The 13418-nt window shown below is 42.9% G+C and overlaps 1 protein-coding gene across 1 annotated transcript in view; it reads left to right on the top strand.

Annotated features, from left to right (window-relative positions):
* The window catches only part of POLQ (DNA polymerase theta), a 444612-nt gene that overhangs the window by 304785 nt on the left and 126409 nt on the right, over positions 1-13418 (top strand). The gene's annotated exons all lie outside the window — the stretch shown is intronic.

Below are 13418 nucleotides of genomic sequence, written 5' to 3'. Positions count from 1 at the left end.
TTCAGATCAGGGGACAGCGGGCAGATTAATCTGCAAAGAGGTATGTAGCAGCTTATTATTTTCTGACAATGGAATTGATGAGAAAATTCTGCCATACCGATATAATGTAAACTCAGCCTTAAATGCAGTAGCAGCAACTGGTATCAGGGTGTCATGTATGTATATTTTACACTTCAGTATTCTGGGGAATGGCACTTCACTGGAATTATACTGTGTGCATAAGACTTTAGCCTAATTTGCAGGGACTGGCAACAGGCTCTTTAATAACACTTAATTTATGTTAAACGTTTTTTGCTGGCATGTAAAATCGTTTCATTTTCTGAGATACTGGGTGAATAAAATGTTGGGCATTATTTTTTCCACTTGGCAGTTGTTTTATTTAATTTATGACAGTTTACTGATCTCTCTCACTGTTGTGTGTGAGGGGGAGGTCAAAAAATTCAGTCAGAAGCTCATTGTATTTCCTGCATGATCCGGTTCATCTCTACAGAACTCAGGGGTCTTCAAAACTTGTTTTGAGGGAGGTAATCATTCACAGCAGAGCTGTGAGATTGTAGTTGACTGTGATAAAAAATGTTTATTTCTGTAACTTTTTTTTCTGCTATCAGGGTTAGTTATCCTTCGCTAATGGGAACAAGCCTTTGCTAAAATTGTGTTTTTTACAAAGATTTGATGCTATAACCTTTCAGTTTATTAACTTTCAACTGTCATAACTCTTTCTGTGCTTCTTATAGGCACAGTACGTTTTCATATTATAGTAAATTACTTGAAAAGTATTTCCAAGTTGCTAGTTTATTTGCTAGTGTGTTAAACATGTCTGATTCAGAGGAAGACATCTGTGCTATATGTGCTAATGCCAAAGTGGAGCCCAATAGAAATTTATGTACTAACTGTATTGATGCTACTTTAAATAAAAGTCAATCTGTACAAATTGAACACATTTCACCAAACAACGAGGGGAGAGTTATGCCGACTAACTCGCCTCACGTGTCAGTACCTGCATCTCCCGCTCGGGGGGTGCGTGATATTGTGGCGCCGAGTACATCTGGGCGGCCATTACAAATCACATTACAGGATATGGCTACTGTTATGACTGAAGTTTTGGCTAAATTACCAGAACTAAGAGGTAAGCGTGATCACTCTGGGGTGAGAACAGAGTGCGCTGATAATGTTAGGGCCATGTCAGATACTGCGTCACAACTTGCAGAACATGAGGACGGAGAGCTTCATTCTGCGGCTGACGGTTCTGATCCAAACAGATTGGATTCAGATATTTCAAATTTTAAATTTAAGCTGGAAAACCTCCGTGTATTACTAGGGGAGGTGTTAGCGGCTCTGAATGATTGTAACACAGTTGCAATACCAGAAAAAATGTGTAGGTTGGATAAATATTTTGCGGTACCGACGAGTACTGAGGTTTTTCCTATACCTAAGAGACTTACTGAAATTGTTACTAAGGAGTGGGATAGACCCGGTGTGCCGTTCTCACCCCCTCCGATATTTAGAAAGATGTTTCCAATAGACACCACCACACGGGACTTATGGCAAACGATCCCTAAGGTGGAGGGAGCAGTTTCTACTTTAGCTAAGCGTACCACTATCCCGGTGGAGGATAGCTGTGCCTTTTCAGATCCAATGGATAAAAAGTTAGAGGGTTACCTTAAGAAAATGTTTGTTCAACAAGGTTTTATATTGCAACCCCTTGCATGCATTGCGCCTGTCACGGCTGCAGCAGCATTTTGGTTTGAGTCTCTGGAAGGGACACTTGAATCGGCTCCATTAGATGAGATTACACACAGGCTTAAAGCTCTTAAGTTAGCTAACTCATTTATTTCAGATGCCGTAGTACATTTAACTAAGCTTACGGCTAAGAATTCCGGATTCGCCATTCAGGCGCGCAGAGCACTGTGGCTAAAATCCTGGTCAGCTGATGTTACTTCTAAGTCTAAATTTCTTAATATACCTTTCAAAGGGCAGACCTTATTCGGGCCCGGATTGAAAGAAATTATCGCTGACATTACAGGAGGTAAAGGCCATGCCCTGCCTCAAGACAGAGCCAAACCTAAGGCTAGACAATCTAATTTTCGTTCCTTTCGGAATTTCAAAGCAGGAGCAGCATCAACTTCCTCTGCTCCAAAACAAGAAGGATCTGTTGCTCGCTACAGACAAGGCTGGAGACCTATCCAGTCCTGGAACAAGGGCAAGCAGGCCAGGAAACCTGCTGGTGCCCCTAAAACAGCATGAATTGAGGGCCCCCGATCCGGGAACGGATCTAGTGGGGGGCAGACTTTCTCTCTTCGCCCAGGCTTGGGCAAGAGATGTCCAGGATCCCTGGGCGCTAGAGATAATATCTCAGGGATACCTTCTGGACTTCAAATACTCTCCCCCAAGAGAGAGATTTCATCTGTCAAGGTTGTCAACAAACCAAATAAAGAAAGAGGCGTTTCTACGCTGCGTACAAGAGCTTTTATTAATGGGAGTAATCCATCCAGTTCCACGGTCGGAACAGGGACAAGGGTTTTACTCAAATCTGTTTGTGGTTCCCAAAAAAGAGGGAACTTTCAGGCCAATCCTGGATTTAAAGATCCTAAACAAATTCCTAAGAGTTCCATCGTTCAAAATGGAGACTATTCGGACAATTTTACCCATGATCCAAAAGGGTCAGTACATGACCACAGTGGATTTAAAGGATGCTTACCTTCACATACCGATTCACAAAGATCATTACCGGTATCTAAGGTTTGCCTTTCTAGACAGGCATTACCAGTTTGTAGCTCTTCCATTCGGATTGGCTACGGCTCCGAGAATCTTCACAAAGGTTCTGGGTGCTCTTCTGGCGGTACTAAGACCGCGAGGAATTGCGGTAGCTCCATACCTAGACGACATTCTGATACAAGCTTCAAGCTTTCAAACTGCCAAGTCTCATACAGAGTTAGTACTGGCATTTCTAAGGTCGCATGGATGGAAGGTGAACGAAAAGAAGAGTTCTCTCTTTCCACTCACAAGAGTTCCCTTCTTGGGGACTCTTATAGATTCTGTAGAAATGAAGATTTACCTGACAGAAGACAGGTTAACAAAGCTTCAAAATGCATGCCGTGTCCTTCATTCCATTCAACACCCGTCAGTAGCTCAATGCATGGAGGTGATCGGCTTAATGGTAGCAGCAATGGACATAGTACCCTTTGCACGCCTACATCTCAGACTGCTGCAATTGTGCATGCTAAGTCAGTGGAATGGGGATTACTCAGACTTGTCCCCTACTCTGAATCTGGATCAAGAGACCAGAAATTCTCTTCTATGGTGGCTTTCTCGGCCACATCTGTCCAGGGGGATGCCATTCAGCAGGCCGGACTGGACAATTGTAACAACAGACGCCAGCCTACTAGGTTGGGGCGCTGTCTGGAATTCTCTGAAGGCTCAGGGACAATGGAATCAGGAGGAGAGTCTCCTACCAATAAACATTCTGGAATTGAGAGCAGTTCTCAATGCCCTTCTGGCTTGGCCCCAGTTAACAACTCGGGGGTTCATCAGGTTTCAGTCGGACAACATCACGACTGTAGCTTACATCAACCATCAGGGAGGGACAAGAAGCTCCCTAGCAATGATGGAAGTATCAAAGATAATTCGCTGGGCAGAGTCTCACTCTTGCCACCTGTCAGCAATCCACATCCCGGGAGTGGAGAACTGGGAGGCGTATTTCTTAAGTCGTCAGACTTTTCATCCGGGGGAGTGGGAACTTCATCCGGAGGTCTTTGCCCAAATACTTCGACGTTGGGGCAAACCAGAGATAGATCTCATGGCGTCTCGACAGAACGCCAAGCTTCCTCGTTACGGGTCCAGATCCAGGGATCCGGGAGCGGTTCTGATAGATGCTTTGACAGCACCTTGGACCTTCGGGATGGCTTATGTGTTTCCACCCTTCCCGATGCTTCCTCGATTGATTGCCAGAATCAAACAGGAGAGAGCATCAGTGATTCTAATAGCGCCTGCATGGCCACGCAGGACTTGGTATGCAGATCTAGTGGACATGTCATCCTGTCCACCTTGGTCGCTACCTCTGAAACAGGACCTTCTGATCCAGGGTCCCTTCAAACATCAAAATCTAATTTCTCTGAAGCTGACTGCTTGGAAATTGAACGCTTGATTTTATCAAAACGTGTTTTTTCTGAGTCAGTTATTGATACCTTAATACAGGCTAGGAAGCCTGTTACCAGAAAGATTTACCATAAGATATGGCGCAAATACTTATATTGGTGCGAATCCAAGAGTTACTCATGGAGTAAGGTTAGGATTCCGAGGATATTGTCTTTTCTACAAGAAGGTTTAGAAAAGGGTTTATCCGCTAGTTCCTTAAAGGGACAGATTTCAGCTCTGTCCATTCTTTTACACAAACGTCTGTCAGAAGTTCCGGACGTTCAAGCTTTTTGTCAGGCTTTAGCTAATATCAAGCCTGTGTTTAAAACTGTTGCTCCACCATGGAGTTTGAACTTAGTTCTTAATGTTTTACAGGGGGTTCCGTTTGAACCCCTTCATTCCATTGATATCAAGTTGTTATCTTGGAAAGTTCTGTTTTTAATGGCGATTTCCTCGGCTCGAAGAGTCTCTGAGTTATCTGCCTTACATTGTGATTCTCCTTATCTGATTTTTCATTCAGACAAGGTAGTTCTGCGTACTAAACCTGGGTTCCTACCTAAGGTGGTCACTAACAGGAATATCAATCAAGAGATTGTGGTTCCATCTTTGTGTCCTAATCCTTCTTCGAAAAAGGAACGTCTGCTACACAATCTAGATGTAGTCCGTGCCCTGAAATTTTATCTACAGGCAACTAAGGATTTTCGACAAACGTCTTCCCTGTTTGTCGTTTATTCTGGTCAGAGGAGAGGTCAAAAAGCTTCATCTACCTCTCTCTCCTTTTGGCTTCGTAGCATAATACGGTTAGCCTATGAGACTGCTGGACAGCAGCCTCCTGAAAGAATTACAGCACATTCTACTAGAGCTGTGGCTTCCACTTGGGCCTTTAAGAATGAGGCTTCTGTTGAACAGATTTGCAAGGCTGCAACTTGGTCTTCTCTTCATACTTTTTCCAAATTTTACAAATTTGACACTTTTGCTTCTTCGGAGGCTGTTTTTGGGAGAAAGGTTCTTCAGGCAGTGGTTCCTTCCGTATAAAGAGCCTGCCTGTCCCTCCCGTCATCCGTGTACTTTAGCTTTGGTATTGGTATCCCATAAGTAATGGATGATCCGTGGACTGGATACACTTAACAAGAGAAAACATAATTTATGCTTACCTGATAAATTTATTTCTCTTGTAGTGTATCCAGTCCACGGCCCGCCCTGTCACTTTAAGGCAGGTAATTTTTCCATTAAACTACAGTCACCACTGCACCCTATGGTTTTCCTTTCTCTGCATGTTTTCGGTCGAATGACTGGTAATGGCAGTTAGGGGAGGAGCTATATAGCAGCTCTGCTGGGTGAATCCTCTTGCACTTCCTGTTGGGGAGGAGTTAATATCCCATAAGTAATGGATGATCCGTGGACTGGATACACTACAAGAGAAATAAATTTATCAGGTAAGCATAAATTATGTTTTTTAGGTAAGCTTTACCAATTTGTCGCTTTTCCATTTGGTCTAGCGACAGCTTTATGAATCTTTTCAAAGGTTCTTGGTGCCCTTCTTTCTTTATTCAGACAGTAGGGTATTGTGTTGCTTCCTTATTTGGATGGTATCTTGATATTAGCTTAAACTTTTCTTTTATTAGATTCTCTCCTGAATCAACTGGTTTTGTTTCTTCAAGACATGGTTAGAGGATTTAATCTTCCTAAGAGTTTCATGATTCCTCGGTCATCTTTTTTTGGGGTTTCTAGATGGATTCAGTGTTCATGACTTTGTCTTTATTGGACAAGAGTCCATTGTAATTGTCGTTAGCCTGTCTAAACTTAGTCTAGAACATTCCTTTCAGTGGCTATGTGCATGGAAGTTTTAGATCTCATAACTGCAGCATCGGATGTGGTTTCTTTTGCTAATTTTTCATCTGAGACCTCTTTAGCTTTGCATACTGAATCAATGGTACAGGGATTGTTTTCAGATATCACAGTTGATATTCTTAAATTCCAACACTCAAAACTCTCTGATTTGGTGATTAGATTATTATTTTTTTTCAGGGGGCCTCCTTTTGTTCGTCCTTCCTGGATTGTATTCTTATTGGCTTCACGTCTTACAGATTGGGGAGCTGTCTGAGGGTCTCTGACAGAACAAGGGGTTTGGAAACCTCAAGAGGCGAGGTTACCAATCAATATTTTAGAACTCTGTGCTATTTTCAGAGCTCTTACAGGCTTGGCCTCTTTTACGAGAACTTTTCATTTTGCTTTCAGACGGACAATATCACAACTGTGGCATATGTCAATCATCAATAGGGACTCACAGTTCCTTAGCAATTAAGAAGTATCTTGAATACGTTGTTAGATGGAATTCATCTCCTGTCTAATCTCTACGATTCTTATCTCAGGTTTAGACATTTGGGAGGTGGTTTATCTCAGCCGTCAGACTTTACATCCGGGAGAGTGGTATCTCTATACAGATGTGTTTTCTCAGTTTCCAAGGTACCTTTTCAGGTCCAGGGATCCTCAGGCGGAGAAGGTGGATACATTAGCAGTGTCTTGGTTTTGCAACCTGGCTACATGTTTCCGCCTCTGTTTTTTTTCTTCTGAGGGTGATCTCCAAGATCATATTGGAACAGTCTCATATGTTTCTGATAGCATCAACATAGCCTCACAGGTTTGGTATGCGGATCTTGTCCGGATGTCCAGTTGCCATCCTTGGCCGCTTTCTCTTTGTCCAGCCCTCTTGTTTCACAGGCCTTTTTTCCATCGGGATCTCAAATGACTAATTTGTAGGTATGGAAATTGATTAGTGTTTAGTCATAGAGGTTTCTCTGACTCCGTTTTTTTCACTATGTTGCAGGCTTATAAGTCTGTTTCACGGAACATGTATTATCAGGTTTGGAAAACCTATATTTTATGGTGTTCTTTTCATAAATTATTTTGGCATTCTTTTAGAAGGGACAAATCTCTGTTCTTTCTGTTTATTTCTTAGAAAGATTGCTTAACTTCCTGATATTCACGGTTTTGTTCAGGCTCTGGTTTTTATCAAGCCTGTTAATGTATTAATTTCTCCTTTTTTGGAGTCTTAATTTGGTTTAAAGATTTTGTAGGCTCTTTCTTTTGAGCTTATATTTTCTTGATGATTATTTACTTTCTTGGAAAGTGTTGTTTCTCTTGGCTATCTCTTCTGCTAGAAGAATTTCTGATTTATCAGCCCTCTCTTGTGTGTCTTCTTATCTGATTTTTCATCTTGATGAGTTGTTTTGTGGACTTCTTTATTTTTTCTCTTCCTAAGGTTGTGCATTTGAACAAAATTAGTAGAGAAATTTGTTGTTTCTTTTTTGTGTCCTAATCCTAAATAATTCTTTGAGAGTTCTTTACATCCTTTGGATTTTCTATATCGAGGTTACTAGGATTTCAGAAGACTTCTAGTCTATTGGTTGTTTTTCTGGTTCCAGAAAAGGATAGAAACCCTCGACAATTTCTTTGGCATCCTGGTTAAAGCTTTTGTTTCTCAAGGGTAATTTGGAGGCAGGGCAGGCTCCGCTTTAGAGATTTACTGCTCATTCTACTAAGTTCAGTCGCCATTTCTTGGACTTTTTCAGAATGAAGCTTCTGGTTGATCACATTTGCGAAGCAGTAATTTGGTATTCTTTGCATACTTTTTATTGTTTTTACCATTTTTGATGTATTTTGCTACTTCTGAAGCAGTCTTTGGTAGAAAAGTTCTTCAGGCAGCTGTTTCAGTTTTATTCTACTGATTTTGATTTAATTTTTTTTAAGGAAAACAATTATGGTGTGGATTTAATTTCTCAGTGGAAATAGCTGTTGTTGTTTTATCCCTCCCTCTCTAGTGACTCTTCTGTGGACTTCCACGTCTTGGTTATTTCTATCCCATATGCCACTAGCTCGTGGACTCTTGCCAATTACATAAAAGAAAACATAATTTCTCTTGTTAAGTGTATCCAGTCCACGGATCATCCATTACTTGTGGGATATTCTCCTTCCCAACAGGAAGTTGCAAGAGGAACACCCACAGCAGAGCTGCTATATAGCTCCTCCCCTCACTGCCATACCCAGTCATTCTCTTGCAACTCTCAACTAAGATGGAGGTCGTAAGAGGACTGTGGTGTTTTATACTTAGTTTATTTCTTCAATCAAAAGTTTGTTATTTTTAAATGGTACCGGAGTGTACTATTTATCTCAGGCAGTATTTAGAAGCGTGCAGGTTTTCCTGTAATAAGGTATGTGCAGTTTTTCTAGGGTTGGAATTTGCTAGAAAATGCTGCTGATACCGAATTAATGTAAGTAAAGCCTTAAATGCAGTGATAGCGACTGGTATTAGCCTTATTAATAGAGATACATACTCTTATAAAAGTGTATTTTAAAACGTTTTCTGGCATGTTTAATCGTTTTTTACATATGTTTGGTGATAAAACTTATTGGGGCCTAGTTTTTTCCACATGGCTGGCTTGAATTTTGCCTAGAAACAGTTCTCTGAGGCTTCCCACTGTTGTAATATGAGTGGGAGGGGCCTATTTTGGCGTTTTTTTGCACAGCAAAAATGACAGACACAGACATCCAGCTTCTTCCTGCATGATCCAGGACTTCTCTGAAGGGCTCAAAAGGCTTCAAAAGTCGTATTGAGGGAGGTAAAAAGCCACAGTAGAGCTGTGGCAGTTGTTGTGACTGTTTAAAAAACGTTTGTCATTTGTTGTTCCGTTTTTGGTATTAAGGGGTTAATCATCCATTTGCAAGTGGGTGCAATGCTCTGCTAACTTATTACATACACTGTAAAAATTTTGTTAGTGTAACTGCATTTTTTCACTGTTATTTCAAAATTTGGGAAAATTTGTGTTTCTTAAAGGCGCAGTAACGTTTTTTTATATTGCTTGTAAACTTGTTTTAAAGTGTTTTCCAAGCTTGCTAGTCTCATTGCTAGTCTGTTTAAACATGTCTGACACAGAGGAACCTACTTGTTCATTATGTTTGAAAGCCATGGTGGAGCCCCATAGGAGAATGTGTACTAAATGTATTGATTTCACCTTAAACAGTAAAGATCAGTCTTTATCTATAAAAGAATTATCACCAGAGGGTTCTGTCGAGGGGGAATTTATGCCGACTAACTCTCCCCACGTGTCAGACCCTTCGCCTCCCACTCAGGGGACGCACGCTAATATGGCGCCAATTACATCAGGGACGCCCATAGCGATTACTTTGCAGGACATGGCTGCAATCATGAATAATACCCTGTCAGAGGTATTATCTAGATTGCCTGAATTAAGAGGCAAGCGCGATAGCTCTGGGGTTAGGAGAGATACAGAGCGCGCAAATGCTGTTAGTGCCATGTCTGATACTGCGTCACAGTATGCAGAACATGAGGACGGAGAGCTTCAGTCTGTGGGTGACATCTCTGACTCGGGGAAACCCGATTCAGAGATTTCTAATTTTAAATTTTAAATTTAAGCTTGAGAACCTCCGTGTATTGCTTGGGGAGGTATTAGCTGCTCTGAATGACTGTAACACAGTTGCAATTCCAGAGAAATTGTATAGGCTGGATAGATACTATGCGGTGCCGGTGTGTACTGAAGTTTTTCCTATACCTAAAAGGCTTACAGAAATTATTAGCAAGGAGTGGGATAGACCCGGTGTGCCCTTTTCCCCACCTCCTATATTTAGAAAAATGTTTCCAATAGACGCCACTACACGGGACTTATGGCAGACGGTCCCTAAGGTGGAGGGAGCAGTTTCTACTTTAGCAAAGCGTACCACTATCCCGGTTGAGGACAGTTGTGCTTTTTCAGATCCAATTGATAAAAAATTGGAGGGTTACCTTAAGAAAATGTTTATTCAACAAGGTTTTATTTTACAGCCCCTTGCATGCATTGCGCCTGTCACTGCTGCAGCGGCGTTCTGGTTTGAGGCCCTGGAAGAGGCCATCCAGACAGCTCCATTGAATGAAATTATTGACAAGCTTAGAACGCTTAAGCTAGCTAACTCATTTGTTTCTGATGCCATTGTTCATTTGACTAAACTAATGGCTAAGAATTCCGGATTCGCCATCCAGGCACGTAGGGCGCTATGGCTTAAATCCTGGTCAGCTGACGTGACTTCAAAGTCTAAATTACTCAACATTCCTTTCAAGGGGCAGACCTTATTCGGGCCTGGCTTGAAGGAAATTATTGCTGACATTACTGGAGGCAAGGGTCATACCCTTCCTCAGGACAGGGCCAAATCAAAGGCCAAACAGTCTAATTTTCGTGCCTTTCGAAATTTCAAGGCAGGAGCAGCATCAACTTCCTCCGCTTCAAAACAAGAGGGAACTGTTGCTCATTCCAGACAGGCCTGGAAACCTAACCAGTCCTGGAACAAGGGCAAGCAGGCCAGAAAGCCTGCTGCTGCCCCCAAGACAGCATGGAGGAACGGCCCCCTATCCGGAAACGTATCTAGTGGGGGGCAGACTTTCTCTCTTCACCCAGGCGTGGGCAAGAGATTTTCAGGATCCCTGGGCGTTGGAGATCATATCTCAGGGATATCTTCTGGACTTCAAAGCTTCTCCTCCACAAGGGAGATTTCATCTTTCAAGGTTATCAGCAAACCAGATAAAGAAAGAGGCATTCCTAAGCTGTGTGCAAGACCTCCTAGTAATGGGAGTGATCCATCCAGTTCCGCGGACGGAACAAGGACAGGGATTTTAATCAAATCTGTTTGTGGTTCCCAAGAAAGAGGGAACCTTCAGACCAATCTTGGATCTAAAGATCTTAAACAAAGATCATCATCGGTTCCTAAGGTTTGCCTTTCTAGACGGGCATTACCAATTTGTAGCTCTTCCCTTCGGGTTGGCCACTGCCCCGAGAATTTTTACAAAGGTTCTGGGCTCACTTCTGGCGGTTCTAAGACTGCGAGGCATAGCGGTGGCTCCGTATCTAGACGACATCCTGATACAGGCGTCAAGCTTTCAAATTGCCAAGTCTCATACAGAGATAGTTCTGGCATTTCTGAGGTCACATGGGTGGAAAGTGAACGTGGAAAAGAGTTCTCTATCACCACTCACAAGAGTCTCCTTCCTAGGGACTCTTATAGATTCTGTAGAGATGAAAATTTACCTGACGGAGTCCAGGTTATCAAAACTTCTAAATGCTTGCCGTGTCCTTCATTCCATTCCACGCCCGTCAGTGGCTCAGTGCATGGAAGTAATCGGCTTAATGGTAGCGGCAATGGACATAGTGCCATTTGCGCGCCTGCATCTCAGACCGCTGCAATTATGCATGCTAAGTCAGTGGAATGGGGATTACTCAGATTTGTCCCCTCTACTAAATCTGGATCAAGAGACCAGAGATTCTCTTCTCTGGTGGCTTTCTCGGGTCCATCGGTGACCTTTCGCAGGCCAGATTGGACGATTGTAACAACAGATGCCAGCCTTCTAGGTTGGGGCGCAGTCTGGAACTCCCTGAAGGCTCAGGGATCGTGGACTCAGGAGGAGAAACTCCTCCCAATAAATATTCTGGAGTTAAGAGCAATATTCAATGCTCTTCTAGCTTGGCCTCAGTTAGCAACACTGAGGTTCATCAGATTTCAGTCGGACAACATCACGACTGTGGCTTACATCAACCATCAAGGGGGAAACAGGAGTTCCCTAGCGATGTTAGAAGTCTCAAAGATAATTCGCTGGGCAGAGTCTCACTCTTGCCACCTGTCAGCGATCCACATCTCAGGCGTAGAGAACTGGGAGGCGGATTTTCTAAGTCGTCAGACTTTTCATCCGGGGGAGTGGGAACTCCATCCGGAGGTGTTTGCTCAACTGGTCCATCGTTGGGGCAAACCAGAACTGGATCTCATGGCGTCTCGCCAGAACGCCAAGCTTCCTTGTTACGGATCCAGGTCCAGGGACCCGGGAGCAACGCTGATAGATGCTCTAGCAGCTCCTTGGTTCTTCAACCTGGCCTATGTGTTTCCACCGTTTCCTCTGCTCCCTCGACTGATTGCCAAAATCAAACAGGAGAGAGCATCGGTGATTCTGATAGCGCCTGCGTGGCCACGCAGGACCTGGTATGCAGACCTAGTGGACATGTCATCTCTTCCACCATGGACTCTGCCTCTGAGGCAGGACCTTCTAATACAAGGTCCTTTCAATCATCCAAATCTAATTTCTCTGAGACTGACTGCATGGAGATTGAATGCTTGAGTCTATCAAGGCATGGCTTCTCCGAGTCAGTCATTGATACCTTAATACAGGCTTGGAAGCCTGTCACCAGGAAAATCTACCATAAGATATGGCGTAAATATCTTTATTGGTGTGAATCCAAGAGTTACTCATGGAGTAAGGTTAGGATTCCTAGGATATTGTCCTTTCTCCAAGAGGGTTTGGACAAAGGCTTATCAGCTAGTTCTTTAAAAGGACAGATCTCTGCTCTATCTATTCTTTTGCACAAGCGTCTGGCAGAAGTTCCAGACGTCCAGGCATTTTGTCAGGCTTTGGTTAGGATTAAGCCTGTGTTTAAAACTGTTGCTCCCCCGTGGAGCTTAAACTTGGTTCTTAAAGTTCTTCAGGGAGTTCCGTTTAAACCCCTTCATTCCATTGATATTAAACTTTTATCTTGGAAAGTTCTGTTTTTGATGGCTATTTCCTCGGCTCGAAGAGTCTCTGAGTTATCTGCCTTACATTGTGATTCTCCTTATCTGATTTTTCATTCAGACAAGGTAGTTCTGCGTACCAAACCTGGGTTTTTACCTAAGGTGGTTTCTAACAGGAATATCAATCAAGAGATTGTTGTTCCATCATTGTGTCCTAATCCTTCTTCAAAGAAGTAACGTCTTTTGCATAATCTGGACGTAGTCCGTGCCTTGAAGTTTTACTTACAGGCTACTAAAGATTTTCGTCAAACATCTAACCTGTTTGTCGTTTACTCTGGACAGAGGAGAGGTCAAAAAGCTTCGGCAACCTCTCTCTCCTTTTGGCTTCAGAGCATAATACGCTTAGCCTATGAGACTGCTGGACAGCAGCCCCCTGAAAGGATTACAGCTCATTCTACTAGAGCTGTGGCTTCCACCTGGGCCTTTAAAAATGAAGTCTCTGTTGAACAGATTTGCAAGGCTGCGACTTGGTCTTCGCTTCACACCTTTTCAAAATTTTACAAATTTGACACTTTTGCTTCTTCGGAGGCTGTTTTTGGGAGAAAGGTTCTACAGGCAGTGGTTCCTTCCATTTAAGTTCCTGCCTTGTCCCTCCCATCAAACGTGTACTTTAGCTTTGGTATTGGTATCCCACAAGTAATGGATGATCCGTGGACTGGATACACTTAACAAGAGAAAACATA

Source organism: Bombina bombina, chromosome 3 (genome assembly GCF_027579735.1).
Source record: "Bombina bombina isolate aBomBom1 chromosome 3, aBomBom1.pri, whole genome shotgun sequence".
NCBI classification, from domain to species: Eukaryota; Metazoa; Chordata; class Amphibia; order Anura; family Bombinatoridae; genus Bombina; species Bombina bombina.
The sequence above is the reverse complement of the archived record's forward strand: the minus strand, read 5'-3'. Positions and strand labels throughout refer to the sequence as shown.